At 43.9% G+C, this 13,042-nt stretch overlaps 1 long non-coding RNA gene across 11 annotated transcripts in view; it reads right to left on the minus strand.

Annotated features, from left to right (window-relative positions):
- The window catches only part of LOC119165783 (uncharacterized), a 44,730-nt gene extending 43,151 nt beyond the window's left edge, over window positions 1-1,579 (minus strand). For all 11 annotated transcript variants that reach the window (XR_012885569.1, XR_012885568.1, XR_012885559.1 and 8 more), the window contains exon 1: window positions 1,383-1,579. This is a non-coding gene — a long non-coding RNA (uncharacterized LOC119165783). The remainder of the gene's footprint in view (window positions 1-1,382) is intronic.
- Between the last annotated feature and the right edge of the window lie 11,463 nt (window positions 1,580-13,042).

The raw sequence follows: 13,042 nt of genomic DNA on the forward strand, positions 1-13,042 counted from the left end.
ACAAAGAGTTAAAATTGACAATCAGCTATCAGAACCACTTGATGTTTATTCTGGTGTACCTCAGGGATCGGTTCTTGCACCTCTGCTATTTTTAATGTTTATTAACGACATCCACTTTTCCGTTGAGAACCCTATTCAGATGCGTCTGTTTGCCGACGACTGTGTCGTGTACACAGTCGTGCGCAATTCAGACGACCAAACTAAACTTAACAATTCACTTCAGGCAATTTATTCCTGGTGCAATACTTGGGGCATGAAATTAAACACATCAAAAACGCATTGCATTTCTTTCACAAATAAGAAATCCCCCCTTAACTATACATATAGGATTGGAAACTCAATTATCGAAAAATGCAATCAAGTAAAATACCTAGGCATTACACTCACGCCGAATCTTAACTGGGAACCACACATCTTGGCCATGTGTCAGAAAGCGGAAAAGAAATTATCTTTCTTGAGAAGAAAACTGCGCAATGCACCACCACATATTAAAATAAATGCCTACAAAACACTAATTAGACCATGTTTAGAGTACGCCGATCTCATCTGGAGTCCACATCAAAAGTACCTGATTAGTAAAATAGAACGAATACAAAAATTGGCAGTAAGGTTCGTATATTCAGAATTCGCGAGGCAGTCCAGTACCGCAGATTTACTCGCAAGGGCAAACTTAAAACAACTTTTTCAACGCAGAATAATGTCACGATTAAAATTCCTTTACCAATTATATCATGGTCATTTCCACATATCACGCTCTCATTATCTGCAAGATCCACTTAAACAATCATTCCGACTAAATCATTCTAAAACAATACGCCAACCTTTAAGTCGTGTAAACGCTCACAAACATTCACTTTTTCCGTCAGCTATCTCCCTCTGGAACAGCCTACCCAACGACATTGTTTGTTGTAGTACGATTGACTCTTTCATCAACCGCATACAGTGTATTGAATTTGCACCATGATTTTTTTTTCTCTGGCAATGTATGTATTTCGATGTATCTGTGTACCCACTCCTGCTTGGGCCGTGAAGGGCCTGCAGTATATTCAAATAAAAAAAAAATATGTCGGCCTCTGCCTAACACGGTAACTTACACTGTTAAGCGCAACCTTCCCTCCAGGCGAGAATCAACACTACTTACAAATGCAGCTGAAAATATCTTTTTCTTCGATTGGATACTTTCGTCTAACGCTATCGAGATTAATATTCTAGATAACTGCGCAACAGACGTGGCACACGGAAGGAACGGAACGAGACAGACGAGCGCTCGTCTGCCGTTCCGTTGTCTGCTGCGCAATTTGCTAGAAGACGAACTTGTACCAACTAGCCGAGCTTTCAACACTCGTCAGGCTAACTAGAACTGCAATTCCGAAACAACTCACCCGTTAACGGCGAAGCTCACAAAAGCGGCGTCGACGAAATGGTGGACCTTTCCATGTCGAACACGGCGTAATACACGCGCTGGCCAAAATGGCGTCGAATCTCGGCCTGTGCGCACGAACGCTGTCGACCAGTCAGTACGGCAATGGTACAGCGGCGAGCATTGTTAGGGTGAACACGTGAGCGCGTGGCCGACGGCACTGTCAGCGCCCCGTTATGGTCATCACTGGAAACATTGCGCATGCGCATCACGCCTTCCGCGAAATAATTGTTCCACCGCGCGCATGACGTCATGAATGCTCTTGTTCATCGTCTGCTAGCCGCATTTTTGTGTTCTAAGCCCACGCATCCTGCATTTTAGAATTTCTTTAAACACTAGTGCTTGAACAGGACAATACAAAAAAACTTGTATATATATGGGGGCGTGTCTATTCGTTACCTTTAAAGTTGTCGTGCATGCAACGGCGTGTATAAAACAACCAAGCATCTTTTGCAGCCATTCATTCAGTCGCCAGATCGTATTATGGCTAGGGTTTCTCATGATGAACGGCGCTCAATTGTCGATCTTTCCCTGAAAGGTTATTCCACTGGTATATTGGTGCTTTAGTTAATAGGCCCCTGAAGACTGTGAACAGGATAATTCAAGCCTACAAGTATGAAGGCCACGTTCAGGATGCACCCCGCGCGCCCCACCCTGAAGCTCCCACAGACGATAAAGACGCCCTCATAGTTGCAGCGGCTGTTCGTAACCCTTTCTTGCCAGCCCCAGCAATACGCGAGGACTTCGATTTCGACGTTTCGGACACCACTGTTCGACGTTGCCTGCGTACTGCGGGCCTTCGCAGTCGCGTCGCAGAAGCCACGACTAACGGCAGCACACAAGGACGCACGACGGCAGTTCGCTAAGTTGCATGAAGCATGGACATCAGAAGAGTGGGCTCGCGTCATCTTTTTGGATGATACAACGTTTTCGACGCGACAACACCAAAGATTGCGTATTTGGAGACTACCAGGCACATGGTGAGGCAAACTTCCTGCTTTGAAAAGCAATTGTTTTAGTTAACGTCAAAATGCCACGCAGGAACGACCCAGACAACGTGCAAGGTGTTACTGCCAGCGGGAGATCGAGTGTGAGCGTGTGGATTGCTGTTTAAAGATATGGTTTAGGGCCCCTGCAACGTATACGTGGACACTTATCGTCGGAACAATACTGCAACATTTTGAATAATTTGCTGTTGCCATGTGCGAGCAGTTTATTCCCAGACGGTGATTACATGTTCCAACAGGACCGGTCACCGTTACACACGGCGCGGGCTGTCAAGGAGTTCCAGGCGGAGCAGCACATGCAGCTACTGGAATGGCCTCCGAAAGGAGCAGACCTGAATGTTACGGAAAACGTGTGGGGCCGTCTGAAAGCTTCTTTGGCAAGGAAGCTCCTTTATTCCGCGACTTCGGACCAGTTCTGGGCGCAAGTCAGCAACGGGTGGGAAAGGCTGAAAGCCGATCGGGAATATGTTCGATCACTTTACGGCTCGTTACCGTCCAGAATAGATGCAGTCGTTGCTGTAAGTGGTCACATGACTCACTATTAGATTTTGCTCATGTTTTTATATTTGTTCTCATGGCCTTGTTTAACTTGAATTGCAAAGTTGCAATTTTCTTGAATCAAAAGTTTAATAATTATCTCTCCTACACTCACTTTTTCCTTCACGCGCCAATCTTCAATCCAGATGGACCTTGACATGCAGAACGTATCAGCTCAGCGAACAAAAAATGCGGCTAGCACACGACGAACAAGCATATCGATGACGTGATGCGCGTGGTGGAAAGAGTGTTTCGCAAAGCACATGCTGCGCATGTTCAATGTTTCTAACGATAGCTGTTACGTGGCGCTAATGGTGCCGTCGGCCACGCGCTCGCGGGTTCACCCTAACAGTGCTCACCACTGTACCTTACCCGGCGAAAGCATCCGATATCTATCGCAGAGCCGACGAACTTTCCGTGATGAGACAGGTTTATCGGGTTTATCTCTGGTAACTATATCAACCAGAGCATTGCTTGAACTACGAAATCTGCACCACTAATTTAGGCGAGTGAAAAACGGTTGCTAACTGATCGACAGCTTTGGTTAGGTTAGCCGAGTTGGACACGTCTATCGCAGAATCCGGTTTTCGGTGAACACCCCAATTGCGATAACATGAGAATACATCTTTTCGGTGTCGGTGCTTCGTTGTGGATACGAAAAAAGTGCTACCGCCATTTCCCTTACGGATGCGGCTCGTCTCTGCTTTGTAGTGTGGCAGTTTGGGCTAGTTGGTATGGCATGACGATAGTTATAGCGCGAGAACAAAACGACGACACAGAGACAAGAAGTGCCTTTTGTGTCCTTCTTGTCTCTGTGTCATCGTTTTGTTCTCGCGCTATAACCATCGTCTCTGCTTTGTTTGGGCGAAGCCACTTGCGAAGGTACTGACCACGTAATAAAAGTTGGAGTGAGTTTAACTTCCCGAAATGCTGAGAAGTTTACGAGGAAGGACCTGGTAGAGTTCCCCGGAAATTTCGCCCTTCTATGGTCATTTATCCGTGATCACTTCTAGTACACGGGCCTTGAAACTTTTCCTTGGCGATGGTTCCGTCGCAGCACTCAACAATTGCACCCATGGTCTCACAAAGCTACTACAGACGTGAAGGTGATAATAACAATTGGGTTTCAACGTCACAAAATTGTCATAAAGTTACCATAGACGCCGTAGAAGATGGCTACGGAAATTGCGATAACCTAAGGTTTTCTACGTGCTTTTAAATCTAAGCACACGGGCTTCAAGGATTTTTGCTACCATCGTAAGTGCGCCGCCGGCGCCCAGATTCAATCTCGGGACCTGCGGGTCAGCTGCCAATTGCTTTAATTACTAGACCACGGTGGTGGGTCAGAAGTCGAGGTTGCAAACTCTTATTGGTGCAGCGTTATTTGGTGCAACATTAAGAGTATGCGCATTCTTTCGCCTTAAATTTTCAGTCTGCGTGCAAGGCACATGAAAGAGCCTGCTACAACATCTCAAGCAGGATGATATAATTATTGTGTTGGTGGAGTTATTTGCACTTTCGTAACGTACCGATATGCTCAAAAGTTTGGAATTAAAAGCGGCGTGGTACAAGAACTGTAGCTGATATTTCCTGAGCCTGGGGAACACAGATTACAAAACAAAAAAAAAAACATATGACACAGTTTGCCTTTTAAGGTACGTGTCGCATTCCGCCACATATACTTTCTCAAAAGCCTTTGCAGGGCTAAAAAGTATTTGTCGCGTAGCGTTTCGCATTGTGAAAGCGTTGTTACCATCATCATCATAATCATCGTCATCATCAGCCTGACTACGTCCACTACAAGACAAAGGCCTCTCCCATGTTCCGCCAGTTAACCCGGTCTTGTGCTTGCTGCTGCCAATTTATACCCGCAAACTTCTTAATCTCGTCTGCCCACCTAACCTTTTGTCTACCCCTAAGCCGCTTGCCTTCTCTGGGAATCCAGTCAGTTACCCTTAATGACCAGCGGTTATTCTGTCTACGCGTTACATGCCCGGCCCATGTCAATTTCCTCTTCTTGATTTCAGCTATGATATCCTTAACCCCCGTTTGTTCCCTGATCCACTCTGCTCTCTTCTTGTCTTTTAAGGTTACATCTACCTTTTTCTTTCCATTGCTTGCTGTGTCGTCCTCAATTTAAGCTGAACCCTCTTTGTAAGTCTCCAGGTTTCTGCTCCGTAGCTAAGTACCGGCAAGATACAGCTGTTATATACCTTCCTCTTAAGGGATAGGGGCAATCTACCGGTCATAATTTGAGAGTGCTTGCCAAATGTGCTCACCCCATTCTTATTCTTCTAGTTACTTCAATCTCGTGTTTGGCTCCGCGGTTATTACCTGCCCTAAGTAGACATAGTCTTTTACAACTTGAAGTGCGCTATTACCTATCTCGAAGCTCTGCTCTTTTCCGAGGTTGTTGTACATTACTTTCGTTTACTGCAGATTCATTTTAAGACCCATCTTTCTGCTCTCCTTGTCTAACTCCGTAATCGTGAGTTGCAATTCGTCCCCTGAGTTACTGAGCACCGCAATCTCATCAGCGAAGCGCAGGTTACTAAGGTACTCTCCATTAACTCTTATCCCTAACTGTTCCCATTCTAGGCATCTGAAAACCTCCTGCAAGCACGCGGTAAATATCATTGGGGACATTGTGTCCCCCTTCCTTAAACCCTTCTTGATTGGTATTCTGTTGCTTTCTTTATGAAGCACTATGGTAGCAGTTGATCCCCTGTAGATTTCTTCCACGATGTTTATTTATACTTCATCGACGCCCTGATTCCGCACTGTCTGCATGACGGCTGATATTTCTACTGAATCAAACGCCTTCTCCCAATATATCAGGGCTATGTATAGTGGTTGGTTATATTCTGAGCATTTCTCTATTACCTGATTGATTGTATGAATGTGGTCGATTGTTGAGTAGCCTGTTCGAAATTCTGCTTGTTCCATTGGTTGATTGAATTCTAATGTTTTCTTTACTCTGTTAGCTATTACCTTTGTAAATAGCTATTATACTACAGAGAGCAAGCTAATCAGCCTCTGATTCTTCAAGTCCATCTCATCTCCTTTCTTATGTATTAAGATGTTGTTAGCATTCTTCCAAGAATCTGGTACTCTTCCTGTCAGGAGACACCTCGTAAACAGGGTGGCTAGTTTTTCTAACACAATCTGTCCTCCATCTTTCAGCAGATCTGATGTTACCTGATCCTCACCAGCAGCTTTGCCTCTTTGCATGCTCTCCAAAGCTTTTCTGACTTCTGCTATCATTACTGGTGGCGTGTCATCTGGGTTACTGCTGGTTCTTATAGTATCAAAGTCGTGGTTGTCCCGGCTACTGTACAGATCTCTGTAAAACTCCTCCGCTATTTCAACTGTCCTATCCATATTGGTAGTTATTTTGCCCTCTTTGTCTCTTAGTGCATACAACCGATTTTTGACTGTCCCAAGTTTCGTCTTCACTGCTTTGACACTTCCTCCGTTTTTCAGAGCGTGTTCAATTCTCTTCATGTTATACCTTCTTACATCGGATACCTTACGCCTATTAATCAACTTCGAAAGCTCTGCCAGTTTATTTTGTCTGTTGTACATGACTTACACAACTTGACGCTTCTTGATGAGATTCTTCGTTTCCTGGGAAAGCTTGCCAGTATCCTGTCTAACTACCCTGCCTCCATCTTCCACTGCACACTCCGTAATGATACTCGTCAGACTATCATTCATTGTATCTAAGCTAAGGTTGGTTTCCTCACTAAGAGCCGAGTACCTGTTCTGAAGCGAAACTCTGAATTCCTGTACTTTTCCTCTCAGTGCTAGCTCATGGATTGGCTTCTTGCGTATCAGTTTCTGTCGTTCCTTCCTCAAGTCTAGGCGAATTCGAGACCGTACCATTCTATGGTCACTGCATCGTACCTTGCCAACCACTTCCACATCCTGCACGATGCCTGGGTGTGCACTCATTATAAAGTGTATTTTGTTCTTAATTTCGCCATTAGAGCTCCTCCATGTCCACTTGCGGTTTCCTCGTTTTAGGTAGAAGGTATTCAAAATTCATAAAGTATTGCGTTCTGCGAATTCTTCTAGTAGCTCTCCTCTGGCGTTTCTAGTACTGATGCCATAATCTCCTACTGCCTCGTCTCAAGCCTGCTTCTTCCCTACCTTTGCATTAATGTCTCCCATCAGTATTGTATACTGTGTTTTTACCTTACTCATTGCCGATTCCACGTTTTCATAGAAGCTTTCAACTGAAGCGTCATCTTGGCTGGATGTAGGCGCGGAAGCCTATACCACTTTCATCTTGTATCTCTTATTCAGTTTAATTACGATACTTACCACCCTTTTATTAATGCTATAGTATTCCTCTATGTTGCCAGCTATGTTTCTGTGAATTAGGAACCCCACTTCCAGTTCTCTTCTATATTTGGATAAACCCTCCTAACTGCCCGTGCTTGTGGTTACTTTTGTAGAGAGCGCCGGTTACTGCAGAGAAAATTTCACTTAAGTGCATGTTAAGCATGTGCTTTTGCAGAAAGCACTACACTTTGGGTGCAATTTCGCACCCAGATATTCTCGATTGCCTAACTTTACAATCAGCTGTGCTCATTGTCGGTTACTCTATACCCATGCTCTTTAAGTTTCAGTGATGAAAAAGGTTCTTGGCTGTGGAGAACTTCAGTATACTTTCAACATTGACCACATAAAATTTGTTTTCAGTGCCTCATCAGTGACGTTGTCCACGCCACCGACGTGAACCACACCAATTATTTACCGAAGTTCTTGAGCCTATACGACAAAGAAGAACCTAATGTGTAATTTAAGCCCTCGGATATTTATGCTTTGACATTGCAATATAGTGTTGGAAAAAAAGTGAGAGGGGACGTGTGTTCGTGTGAAGCACTGTATCACTTTGTTTCTACCCCTACTGCTTCTTAAAAAAGCGATGCTCGTCTCGCATTTGATCATCTAGAAGCAAGTGTTTAGGTAAGCCAAGGGCTGTGATTTATGTCTGCCTAAAGAAAAATCTCTTATGCACAATACTCTTTGCAAATTCATTATTCAAGCTCAAGAAAGAGAGAGCGTTTATATTGGCTTGCTAAACAACAAATGTATTCAATGTAACGCTGCAGATTTGTCAGTCAATCATCTTCCAATGGATGTCAGGATACTGTGCCTTGACTGGCAATGAGCTAGCTGACGCTTCAGCAAAAGCTGCTCCGTGTAACAGCGCCGTTCACGTTAAAACTTTACACTAGTGATGTTATGTGATCTTTTTGATGAAATCGCTTATGAGAGAGCGCACAACTTAGTGGTCTAACGCAGACAATTCACATTGGTGTCTGTGAGATGTAGACCTTCGCATGGTTTCTACCATCCCGATAAAACGAAGCGAAGTCACGCTAGTTTGTTACGCCCGATTTATATAGTCCTCGCATTCACTAGACGGTACGCACTCGTTATCCGCTGTGCAGGCAGCCTGAACTCAGAGCGCTGTCGATTGGATGATGCACTAATCGATGTATTGTGTGACTGTCCTTTAGGTGTAGCCGAACAAAACATGCTGGCTTCAACGTTGTTGTCAGGCATCGGTGTAAAAACTCTCCGTGGAGCTAAGTTATTCTCCATAGTGTATGATAAGACATAAACAAGACTTACCTAAAGTGTAGAAAAAAAGTGAACAATTCTGACAGGACACACAAGATGAAAAAGACACGACATGGCTTCATCTTGTGTGTTTTGTCAGAATTTTGCTTCCTTTTTTTACAGCTGTCAGCATGAATCAACTAGTTTAAGCCGTAAGCCTAGCAACATCTGCAGCAAGGCTATTTACAAAATTTCTGTGGAGTACTGCCCCGAACACCAAGCTTTAGGGAAAAACACGGTGTTAAGTGGTTATCGTACACACGCGTCCCTCCTTTCTGTCTCTTCATCGTCGTCATGGCTTTCCTCCTTTTGCCTTTTCGCATGTGCAAAGTATTAGCTTAGAGTACAAGAGTTCAGGCCGATCGTTCTGCCTTCTAACAAACGTGCTCTGTCACTTGCAGCAACAATTTTCGTTTGTCCCTGACGAGATTTGTGGAAGTTTTTCGTCATACCGTCACAGTAGCAGGAGAAGTTATGGACGAAAGAAATGAGATGTCGCTTATGAACAGGAATGGAGTTCTTGTTTGTTAAAAGACGAGTGCACGATTTAGCTCTTGTTTGGTGTGCACCTATTTGCATTACTTTCGGGCGCCTGTGTGTTTGAGAGGCATGTCGCAAGCGTCAAGTGTGACGTCCTCAACTATACTTATATCAGCGATTAGTACAATCCGTCGGAGGTCTCGTTCACACGACATACATAAATTTATCAAATCGATGGTTATTTGGCATTTGCATTTATCAAACGATTGATTTAGATACAGAGGCTGCGTATAGCTAGCAGACGTTTGCACAGATATTGTTGTGAATTATTAAAATGTCACCAGGTTTAGATGGCAGTAAATGTTGCATTTGTCAACAGCTGCTTTATCGACGTAAAATATCCCACGTGTAGCTTCTATAGAGACGACGCTCGTATGACGCATCAGCAGGCTTTTCTTTTTTTCTCCCAGCTTTGTCGAGGCCATATTCAGAATAGAAAAACGAAGCGCGATAATTACCCTTTTAAAACACGTAATGCTTTCAGCTATTGAAGCCATCTTTTGAGAGCTGTTCTTGTCGCTTCGTCAGAGGAATGAAATGATACGTGCGGTTATTTTTAGCTACGCCGATGGTACATCTTTGCCATCGCGTCGCGACAACAATGAATAGCAGTGGAAGTGTTTTTCCGAAAACCTTGATATTTAAGGGACATAGTTGAATCACAAAGACAAATGTGACAGAAAGAAGTTTTTAAATAATCAAAAATCTGCATAAATATCAACAGTGTTTTCTGATGCCTAACTCTGCATGTTTCTAAGTATGAGTTCAGTTACTACACCCTATCTCTCATGGGCTTGAATGCAGGTTACCCATTTTTGCAATACTGTAGTCATTGTCATCTTCAGCACATTTTAAGGTTGGTGCACACCAGCGACTAGCAGCAGTCGCGGGACCTTTTGCAACTGGCGACCAAGAAGCGACTGATGTTCACACCGGCGTACGCTGCATGCGAGCGACCAGAAGTCACAAAACCGGGTAGTCACGTCTGGATTTTGTTATCAGCGAGAACTCTGGACCAAGCAAGCCGAATTTGTTGTTTTCGTTCGTTCTCGCACAGCTTTCCCAGCAGCCTCAAGAAGTTCGATTCAAGCGAAGAACAAGAGATTGTCATGGCACGGATGCGCTATGTCGTGGTGTGAGCGCTGGCAGCACAGAAGCCTCCAAAGAAAAACAAGCCGGGGGTGGGTGGGACCGTCTCTTCACTCGAGAGAGTAGCTGGCCATGCAAGTCGCCTACCTCCCGAGCTGCGCCGACATGACGTGAAGTATTTCCGATAGTGGCACGTATTCAGAAACTCTCCTCGAGTTTAACTTGAATTGCCACAGCCTTCAAGCAGCACGTGGTGTCTTTAGGCGGTGCCAAGGCATGAAGCCCGAACGCGTTCCAAACGCTCTGCATTGAAGGCGGTTGGAAGTCAAGTTCAAAACAAAAAACGATTCTGAACACGGGGGAAAATATTGCAGAATTATTTTCTCTTAATTTGACGGTGTTTAGATTATTGCGAATGCCGCTACGTGAATTCGACATTGTGCTCGAGCTGCTGCTCCCCGCCTTCTCCAAGCCAAGTACTCCGTGGTGGCCATGGTGCCACAGACTCAGAGGAACGAACTCGTTTGTATCTGGTGGTAGGGGGCCCGTGCAACAACAAGAACACAAAAATGTGCCTGGATATGCAGAAATGCTGGCGTCACTTCTGGGCATCGCTGATTGGTTCCTGCAGCTTTGCGACTGCAGTCGCGCGACTGAAAAATCGGCCAGGAAGCGACTAGCCAAAAGAGTCGCTTTGCGACCATTTGAGCTTTGCGCGACTGTTTGTGACCAGTCGTACGCGCGACCGCTGCTAGTCGCCGATGGGAACTAATTTTAACTCCCGTTGCACGACGAAAGCCTCTCGTGGTATGCTTTAACCATTTTGTTTCTAAGCAAGCTAATGTCGCTCTATGACTGAAAATTTGGAAATTCTGTCCTGCTGTCATCGTCCACTGCACTTACCACATCTTGGTATCCATTGCGTCGTCATGAGTGCCCGTCGGTTAACTGTTCCTATGGCATCACTTATACAGGCCCATTTAGGTCCGGATATTTTCATTACAAAACAAATATCTATCTATCTATCTATCTATCTATCTATCTATCTATCTATCTATCTATCTATCTATCTATCTATCTATCTATCTATCTATCTATCTATCTATCTATCTATCTATCTATCTATCTATCTATCTATCTATCTATCTATCTATCTATCTATCTATCTATCTATCTATCTATCTATCTATCTATCTATCTATCTATCTATCTATCTATCTATCTATCTATCTATCTATCTATCTATCTATCTATCACAGTATACATCCGGGCGCTCTTGTGGTCGCCTCCTTAACTTGGTATAAACTTACATTACCGTAGTAAGGCATGAGCTTGTGACAAACATGAATAAAAAGTTTTGATATCTGTAGCGTGACCTGCATGTCGTGAACGCCATGACGCCATTTGTCTCCCTCCCGCGTGACCCATACAACCTACCACGACCTATAAAATGCACGTATCTAATACAGGTGATTCACACTTGTATCGCATGACTCAGAAAGCTGCAAGCAAGTGCTGCTCAAGGTCGGAAAAATACGTGAATGACCGCCACTTATGATACCAAGTCATCGCTTTGATAAGGGTGTGCTCTTACGTGAGACTTTAAGCTGCCTATCATATGCCAGTAGAACATGGGAGAGCCATTTTCTCTGCAGTGGGTGTACTCAGGCTGATGATGGTGACGTTAAAAAGCCCCAGATTGTAGAATATTTTGGAGCCTTCCTCTATGGAGTCGGTCAAAATTATATGGTGGTTTTGGGACTTGAAATCTCGCATATCAACCTGTCACTCCATCTGATGATGATGCCGATACGTCAGTGAAGGAAACATGCCTCGCTGGGCGTTGAAATGCGTCACACCACATAATATCCACGCATACCTCGATGCGCGTCCTAACACTTGCACCTAACAAAAAAATGCAGCATTTATAGGTAATTGCTGACCACTAAATGTCAGCGCCATTGGCTTCAAAACGAGTGAAGCAAAAACTCATCCTTATTTGATGACGTCACGATTTAACGTCATCGTGCCACTCACGGTTTCTTTATTATTGAAGCATCATGTTTGTGTCATTCCGACCTCTCATAACGTGATGCTACCACATGACATCAGATGACACTTTATAGTTAGGTAATAAATACCTCGAGCTGCCTTTGTAGGGGCTGCGCTTATCTTTTCTCTCCATCTGCGCATTGTGAAATGCCTAACTACTTCATGCGTTTGATATCCCAAATATTTTACGTTAGTGACCATGGTAACTTTCAAATCATTAGTAGATAATATCACCACATACGTATCAGTACGTCTTTATCAATGTTCAGTGAAGTTCTTTTGACTGAGTGAATGATAGGGAAAAGTCACGCTTCTGTTGGACCACGTAGAATGCCGTCTGCGCCATGCTCATTTAGAGCTTTAATTTCTCATCACAAATCCAAACGTGGGAGGTCTCTTCTGTGCGGCTTGCTTTTATTTGGCGTGTGTGACAGTATCGGAGAAACGTTGGTACAGAAATTTGGCAAATATTTCAACTAACATCTGTCATTACGTGATTGTATCTAAAATTTAATACTAACTCCTCGTCCTAATATGAATTGTACCTCCCTTTTGAAAACAAATCTCTATTATTTCGGAAAAGTTTCAGGAAAATTACTCTTCAAAATTTTACCTTCAACGTTATTCGTTTAGAAGAATAATGCTACCTTATAATGAAACAAAAAATTTCTATAGGTAGTATTGTAATTATACAGATAACTATTCTTTCCTCACCCCGCCGCGGTGGTCTAGTGGCTAAGGTACTGGGCTGCTGACTCGCAGG

This window comes from Rhipicephalus microplus, chromosome 8 (genome assembly GCF_043290135.1).
Source record: "Rhipicephalus microplus isolate Deutch F79 chromosome 8, USDA_Rmic, whole genome shotgun sequence".
Classification (NCBI taxonomy): domain Eukaryota; kingdom Metazoa; phylum Arthropoda; class Arachnida; order Ixodida; family Ixodidae; genus Rhipicephalus; species Rhipicephalus microplus.